We start from the raw sequence: 9,393 nt of genomic DNA, 5'->3' as shown, positions 1-9,393 counted from the left end.
GAAACCGTGTTTGAAAATGGGAGGCTGGCCGCCGAGGAGGCTCCGATTCCAGATTCAGTTTATTAAGCAGCAAGTACCTCCTTCCTGCACGAACCTATTTTTTTTTTATTAAAAACGTGAGCTTCCTTCAATGGGCGGGAACTTATTTTTGAGTAAGCGTGTATCAGATTGCTCGACGAGCAGGTTAGGAAATCCATCAGCTTCAAAGGGGCTTTCCTCGAGTCAGTATTGCACAGCTTTGAAGCCTACCTACTTCACTTCCTGAGCTTGTTCTCCCAGCACTGTTGCATTAATCGCTCCGACTCTATTAAAGCAAAATGTCACACCCGGAACATTGAAGTGTAAGGCAAGAGCAGTCGAGACAACGCAAGCATCTACTGAGAGAACAAAGATAGTATCGAGCAAGATTTGTGAGCTCATTCAAAATCACCAGACATGTCCTTGTGCTAATATCCGTAGCGGGTACAACTCGCAGGGAAGAGTAGAACCAATTTAGTTCACCAAATGAGAAAGGAAGTTAAAGGAAAGATTGGAGTGCTATGCTCTATTACACACTGAAATTATACGGATCTACATTTGAGTAAGATCATTTCCAAAATTCACAGCATGATAGTATCTTCATTACACGATCCCAGTTGCATCACAACCAGCATTAACCTTTAAAATCTCACGTCTTCATCAGGAAGAATGTTACAGAAACTGGTGGGGAAAGGAAAGAATGGAAGGAATGGTTACTGAAGATCTTAAGTCTGTGTAGATCCAGCTTTCAAACTGGCAATTTTTAAAATTGTCCTGTAGCTTCCTGAGGCAGCTCCGCAATGCCCAAAAGCGGGAACTACCGTAATTCAGTCAGCCTACTTTAGTGCTGGAGGGAACCCATTGGTTTTCAGAGAGTGAGCTTGGAGAATTTCTTAGCATGAGAAAGTCCTGTTAGCCCTGGACTGGATTTATTTTGCTATTCTAATGGTGGTGGGTTAATTCTATTGTTGGAAGAAAAGTCTTTATCATGGTTCCTCCAAGCGGGGAATAAACATGGCAACTGCTATGGGAAGGTTGTAGTTTATTGCAGAGGAAAGCCAGACAGAAAGATGGATCCAACACAAAAAAGAGGCTGACCGCATGTGGGTAGTGAGTTTTTATACCCCCTGGACTCTATTGTCTGGAGTTATTTCCTGTTTCAAGCTTTGTCACTATTCTGTCCTGAGCCTAGGTGTGCCCCTCTAAGATTCTTGCTGGTTGTAAGTCCCAGCCCACCTCCCTGGGGCTGGGGTATGTAGATTTTCAGATGTCAGAAGTCTTCTTAGCTTCAACCTTCCTGAATGGTTTACATCTGCATTTCTATAGAGTTGGTTTCTGCTTGGGGGAGGGAGACTTGGGGCTATTAAGAAAAACTGGGCATGCTTTTCTGCCTCTTTAACTTCTTTTTAGGAAATGTATTTTCCTGCCCTTTTAATATTTCCTTCTCTGGGGAGCTGACTTCCCACACTATTATGTCCTAAAGGTCATGTCTTCAGATTTCGGGTGGGGGATGTAGATTTTGGGGGTCTTGGTCTTTCTAATCCCATCAGCTCCAAGCTTCCTGCCCCCCCCCCTTCCTGAATGAATCACCAAATCTGCATTTCTAAAAGCTGGTTTCTGCTTGGGGCAGAGACTTGCTCCTAGCATCAACACAGTATAGTCTTATCCTGGATTCCTATGAAACAGCCTCTCTGTGCACCGCTTCTGGAAAGCCCCTTGGTTTCCTGATGAGCTCCAAAAAATGAAGCTGAAGAGAAATCTCTCTGGAGGACTTTGAGCAAGTCTAACTGGTCACATGCATGAGCCTAGACTATACTGCAGAAACCAGCTTTTAGAAATGCAGATTTGATGATTGCTTTAGGACATAATAGGATTAACCCACCACCATTAGAATATCAAAAGGGCACACTGAAACTCAAGTCAAAGTACAAGCCACAGGAATAGGAAGAACCTCAAATACATGGCACAGGATCAGGAAGAACTTCAAAGCCCAAAAAAGGTATAAAAGCCCACTTATTCCAACTCCATTTTGTCAGCTTTCCCAGTACCACATACTGTTGGTTCTGTTGTTTCAATAAACAGAACTTTCTTTCTTAAGCAGTCTCCATTTTGCTTATTCCCAGCTTGGATTGGACCTGAAGATTTTTCTTTCAACATAACATTTTGGAAATAATATTTTAGAGATTTGCAGGAAAATAGTGATATGTTAAAGTATGGAACTACTTAATGTGTTAGTGTCCAAAATTTAGTAAAAAGAAAATGATAAAAACCATGGGAGCATTGAAACATGGCAAGGTTGCTGGTATAGATAATGTAACTGTAGAAAAATTAAAATATGGATGTGGATTGCATAGAGTGCCTGATTTTGTGTGAAAACTGCATCTGTTGGAAGAACACTATTCTTTCTTTAAATAAAAAAGTAGGTTATTGAGACATTTAGAAATGTGAGATAAACGTTTACTTAAATTTGCTGTTTTAAAGAAAGCATATGACAAAGTATATAGGCTTGAATTATGAATGAGATAGGAATAATATACAATGGAAGTACAGCATAAGAATATTAAATGGCTTTTCTTGGAGAAAGAAGTAAGACAAGAACCGTTTCATATATTTATGGATAAATGTATAAAGAATGCTTGTGCTGATAATAGAATTATATTACTTGGGGACAATGAATATGTCAATACTGTTTTTTGGCTGAGAATTCCAATAATTTGCATTGAATTTTATATAGATTGTATGATGCAACAAGGACTATGGATCCGAGAATGTGTCTAAGACCAAGGTAATTGTGTTTTACAAGAAAATTGGACAGAATGACAAGGAATAGATATGTGACAATCAATTAAAGGAAACAGGTTTATGTATCTTGATAGAATTCTTCAGGATGAAGTAATAGAGAAGTTTTAAGATGGATAAAATTTATAGATATTGAATAATATGTGATCTCTTGCAAGGAATTAATACTGAGTATGTATAAGTATATACATTCAGTATAAGTGAATGCACTCACTTATAGAGAAGTGACAATTAGATATGTCAGGAGAAAGATAAAAATTGATGCAGCAGAAGATATTTAAGAAGTGCATGTGGCAATTCAAGAAGAGATTTGCAACAATGCCATGGACATAGTGAAAGCAATAATAATTTATAAGGACAGAAATATATGGAGAAATATAGTAATTGGTGTTAATATAAAGTAGATGTGCTTGAAAGAGTTTGCAGTAAAAAGGAACCAGGCCGTCAAAGAATACGGTGCCTGGACACCCTCAAAGCTGACACCAGCCAGAGCATAGAACAATTCAAAAAAGTAATGCAAGATCGGAAGACATGGAGAGATCTAGTCCATAGAATTGCCAAGTCAGGCACAACTGAATGGATAACATCATCATCATCAAGTAGATTTAGGTAGATTTTTTTTTCTTAATGCATGCCTTTAATTTCTTTTGCTTAGTACTTTTCATTCTTCTGCTATGCTTTGTGTAACACTACTTACAGGTAGTCCTCAAATTATAACACTTTGTTCAGCAGCAGTTTGAAGTTATGAATGTTCTGAGCTAATGGGTATTTACGCCTGATCCCCAAAGCTAGTCTTTGCAGCACTCCCAGTCCTGTGATCAAAATTCAGTTGCTTGGCAGCCTGCTTGCATTCATAACCCCAGGGCAGCTCCCCTCACCTGCCTATCCCCATATATGCCCTTTTGACCTTCTGCCGCCCTGCATTCCGCTGCCCCAGTTGACCTCCACCATCTTCTTGCTCTTGCTGCTGACCAAGCACACGGTCTGGGCTTTACAAGCTCCTGCTAGCTGCACAAGGTTTTCTTTCTGAAGTTGCATGCAGACGTTTCCTTATGAGATCTGAGATCTTGGGAGCAAGAGGATACAAGCAAAGGTCAGCTGGAGGACTGGAGTGCTGGATGGCAGGGGTCTCAGAGTGCAGGGTGTCAAAGATGGCTAGGTCAAAGTGTTCCTAAGGCAGCAGTGGTTTGTACCACCCTTCTAGGCCAGGCTGGGGTTGCTGTGGCTTCCCAGGGCATCTGAAGCTTCACACCATGCTAGAGTGGCTGAGGCTTCCTGGTGGATTTTTGGAGTGCCAGAGCAGCAGTGTGCCAAGAAGACCCTGAGCCACACCACAGCAAGCAGCCTCAGGATCTCATGGTTCTGGGGCTGCTTGTCATCCTATAAGGTAAAGTGTAGGGCAGTCAAAAGGGCAGAGATAAAAGGGGAGATGTACAGTTGGGGAAGTTTAAAGGGAGGCAGTCTCTCACTATGCAAGAGGTACTTTGGAGCTGGAGGTACCAAGCCTGGAATAGTTTGGGTCAGGGTGAGTCCTTGGCTAACAACTGGTGGAATTCAATTAGCAAAGGCAACAGGGAACGCCAGGATTGCCATCGCTAAGTGATGCTGTCTTGTGACATTGAGCTTTACAACTTAGCACCAGACATTCTAGACCTACTGTTGTCATAACTTTAGGACTATGTGTATCCTGAAAGGCAATAGCATCCCAGATATCTATGTGTTATACAGGAAATATATATATAAAGAAAAAACAATTTAAATCAAATTTATGTAAATTTTATATTGTGGAAATCCCACCCCGTAGTTCATGCAAAAATCCAATCCTGCAGCTTCCCTGACAGATGGCAATCCAGCGTCTTTAAAGACATCCAGTGAAGGTGGGTCTGTGCTACCTAGGACAGACTGTTCTGCTGTTTTATTTTTATTCATTTATTTACAGGGCTTATAAAGGTAAAGGTAAAGATTCCCCCGCACATGCGTGCTAGTCATTTCCGACTCTAGGGGCTGGTGCTCATCTCCGTTTCAAAGCCGAAGAGCCAGCGCTTGTCCGAGGACGTCTCTGTGGTCATGTGGCCGGCATGACTAGATGCCAAAGGCACACGGAACGCTGTTACCTTCCCACCTTAGTGGTCCCTATTTTCCTACTTGCATTTTTAGGTGCTTTCAAACTGCTAGGTTTGCAAAAGCTGGGATGAGTAACAGGCACTCACTCTGCTACGCAGCACTTGGGATTCGACCTGCCAAACTGCCAACCATCTGGTCGACAAGCTCAGCCACCTACAGGGCTTATAAGCTGCTCCAAATAACTGGCTCTTTCATTTGGGATCTCTGCCTTGTTTTAGCATTCCAAGATCAGTAGGAGTGAAGCTGGTAACATGGCCTCTTTGGAGAGCAGAAATAGTGCTACATGGAAATGGCCTTTGCATAGTTACTATTAATCAGCAATAGCATTCCTTATGTTGAACTTGCATATGAGCACCTTACTGCAAAATTCCATGCAACAATGGGACTTTCTCAGTGTTATGTTCAGAGGTTAATAACTACATAACTATATCAATTACACGCTTATGTTATTTATATTTCTTACAAGGTAATTCTCAGTGAAATTAATACTGGTAGTTATGAAAGAAACAAAGGGAGGTATTCTGGAATACATTAGACTAAAAGGTGATTGGCTGGCTTGTGAGTCATTGGATGCGTTTGCTTGATACACTTAAGACAAACTAGCTAATTACACTGTAGTATGCTGTGTGATTTCTGTATCAGACAATAAATCTTTAATTATGGTTAGCTTGTTGTATAAACACAGCTATAGTAGAAATTGTGGGAATTTATGCTTGATTTATGTGACTGAGGCCACTGAATTTATCAGATCCGATTTCTCATAATTACTTTATTTTTGCACTTATTTATAATAATAAAAAAAGCAAAATTACATAAGGAAATTGATTAACTAAATACTAACAATAATTATAGCCTTTATATCCTGGTGAAATAAATCCATCATTTAATTATTGCAATGATGAGACATTAATGAAAAGTCAGTACTATTTAGCAGTTCTGTATCTTAAGTCCAAAGCAATAAATTGGGCAAAATCTGCTAAGAGGAATAATGTAATGGGAAAGGCACACTAGGGATATATACATTGTTACAACTGAATTTTATTATAAAAATAAATTTTAAGGAAACCAAGCATGAAAAACACGCATGAAAAACAAAACAAAACCTAAATGCAATGAGTGACATTAATTTGTCTAATTCCTAAAAATGTGTAAACAAATATGTAATTGCAAGAGAATTCTGAGGCCTTGAATCCATAAAATTCCGCAAAAAAAGTATATGATTATTACAAATGTTAAATCATGAAGGAGCGTGATCTTCTAGATGCTGCTGAGGTAAAATTCCAACATTTGTGGTCACTGATCATGCTAGGCGGACTTCATTGGAGAAGGATTGGAAAGCCCCTCACCTACTTTAAAACATGGCAAAGTTATTTTAGAACATAAATATTTCCATTTACAGATTACATGTAGCAAATTTCAAATAGTAGTTTTCCTTATGAACTCTAGAAGTTGAATAACATTATAGGTACTTTGCCCTTAATTCTTAAAACAAAAACCAAATTATTTTTTTCATATATACTTGACATTTATCATAGACTTGCTGTATATTCTTGAAAACACCGCAGGTAGGAAAGATCTTTGTCAAAATGTATTTCAAAATTAATACATAACCCAGATTAATAACCTGTGCAAAATATAATAATGCAAAAATGTAATAGCCAGGAAAAGCTATTAAATGAGAGGCAGAATTGAATGACTTTAAAAGGTTTAAGCAGTGAAAAGTATATGTGTATATATATATATATATATATATATATATATATATATATATATATGTACAATTTAATATAAAAACACAATGGTGAGTAGGTGAAGAGATAACATTCTTCTTACATTTATGAGATGATACTTATTTTTACTGTATTTTTGAATTATAGCACGTATTCTGAAGTTCTTGAGATTTTAAATGAACAGAAAAATGTATGATGAATTACTCAGCAAGTCTATTGTCAAATGGATGTAGAAATAAATAATACTAATGAATAATCCACTAAAGCATATATGATAATAAAACTTTGCTGTGGAAGATTAATATGGGAATTCCTCTGAAGATCAGCAGATCTGGGTACAGGCAGTCTTCGACTTACAATCATTTGTTTAGTGACTATTTGAAATTACAATGGCATTTTTCATACTTATGACTGTTGCAGCGTTCCCACGGTTACACAATCAAAATTTGGACATTTGGAACTGACTTGTATTTATGACGGTTGCATGTGATCGCCTTTTGCAATCTTCTGACAAGCAAAGTCAATGGGGAAGCCAGATTCACATAACAACTATGTTACTAACAACTGCAGTGATAATAATTGTGGCAAGAAAGATCATAAAATGGGGCAAAACTCACTTAACAACTGTCTTGCTTAGCAATGGAAATTTTGGACTCACTTGTGGTCATATAAGTCGAGAGCAAAATGGGTGAGCTATTATTATTATTATTATTACTGCTAAGCTTGTAAGCTGCCCTGAGTTTTCGGAGAAGGGCGGGATATAAATGGAATTAAAATAAAATAAATAAAATAAATGAAATTATAGCAAACTCATTAGGAAAATGAAGTAATAGCTTCAATCAATAAGTGAATATACTTTGTTTAGATCCAATAAGATTAGAAAGTTGATCAAAAGTCTTTTGGACAAATGTGAGTTTGAAGAGGGAAGTAAGGAAGGTGGTTGCATAAAAGCATATCAGCAGAACTTTCAAGATATAACAAAGGAAACTCTGTTGAATTGTATCAGAGAACAAGATAGTCCAGGACTTCTTGGTATGGATGAACAAAAGTCACAGAATGTGATATGCTGGGAAATAAATGCAGAGAGACAAAGTATGGAGTTCTAATCGTAAGGAGAAAAAGATTATTAGGATCTAGAGGAGGAGAGAATGTCCCTGAATAGATTTAAGGAGCCAAGCCATATAATAAGAGCTATGGAAGTAACTGATAATTTTAGACAAACGACTGGATGAATGTGAGTAGATGGATGATGTCTTAACAAAAGAATTCAGGAAAGAAATCCCACTCTTCTAACATGACTTTCCTAACAGTGATGAAAGTTCCCCCCTTTCCAAGGATATGTGACAAATTCTCCACTCTAACCTTCCCTACAAGGACAAATATCACCCACTGCAATGTTGAAACTTACTGATATTATGTCTAACTTAAGGCAACGAGGTTTATTAAGCTTTCTGATAATTTACGATAGGAGTGCTAATCTAGATATAACAGCAGAACTTCGTACACTCCATACATATTTAGAAATATACTAGCTGTCTTGAATGGAACAAGTGTCCTAAAAATTAAATTTAATCCTATGATTTCCCAAACTGAGAAATTAATGGCCATATTTTGCATCAGATTCAGAAACCATGAATTCTAAAAGGTTGTAATACTTCACAATTTGTTACTTATAATGTTTTAATTGAAAGTGAAAGAAGCAATGTGTGGTGTATACAGTATATACAAAATAAATTTAGTTGAGAAAATAATACAGTAGTCAAAGAAAATTACCTAATTTTTCATTAAATTTATTTCCAAGTTAATGCTGTGACTACAATTCCAGCAATACTCATTCAAAGTGTGCAGGCCATTTATTTTCCTAATTTTGAGTCAGAATATATTTGACAAATTAAGAATAAGTTCACTGTAATCATAATAGTGCAGAAAAACATTCTCAATTATTTTTATAAAAGGGATTATGTGGGCTCAATTGGCAAAAGAAAGCCCAGGACCGTATTGGTTGAAAACAAGCAGAAGAGGTCTTCTTCCCACAGTGGATAGACAGTGGCTAAAATGATGATTTAAAGAACCTCAATTATTTATAACATCAGCAAACTGCAATAAAGAATTATTCAGCTGCATTAAAATAATTTTTATTGTGGTTTTAGTTTTTGATGACCTAACTAGTTTTGTGAGCTGCTACATTTGATCAAATGAAATATCTATGGTACCTTACAAGAAAAAGGTCTACTTTCAGATGAGTGGCCATTAGTGTTCTCAGCCAAAGATACTGTATGTATTTATTCCAATGTCAAAGCCTTGTCTGAAATCTAACTATAAGATATCACAAGATTCTTGGTGTCAGTAATCTTTACTACACTACCTAATTTAAGCTAACCATTTTATTGCTTAACTAAGTCTCCCAATCTAATGTCAAATTTATTTATTTTTAAATAATTTATATAATCTCAAATAATTATTTTATAGTGTATTTTTTTATTGAAAAGTTTTACAATACAGTTTTCCTTTAAAGAACCCCCCCTTCCCCCACCCTCCTCCCCCCCTACCTCCCCCCTACCTCCCCCCCTCCCCCCCTCCCTCCTCGCCCCCCTACCTCCCCCCTCCCCCCCTCCCCCCCCCCCGACTTCCCAGAGCTAAATACAAGGTATATATATATAAAAAAGCAATCATAAACAACCATATACTAGCAATTATAAGTTCTAAAATCCATTACTCTCTA

This window comes from Vipera ursinii (genome assembly GCF_947247035.1).
Source record: "Vipera ursinii genome assembly, chromosome: 2".
Taxonomy (NCBI): Eukaryota; Metazoa; Chordata; class Lepidosauria; order Squamata; family Viperidae; genus Vipera; species Vipera ursinii.
Note: the sequence above shows the minus strand (reverse complement) of the source record.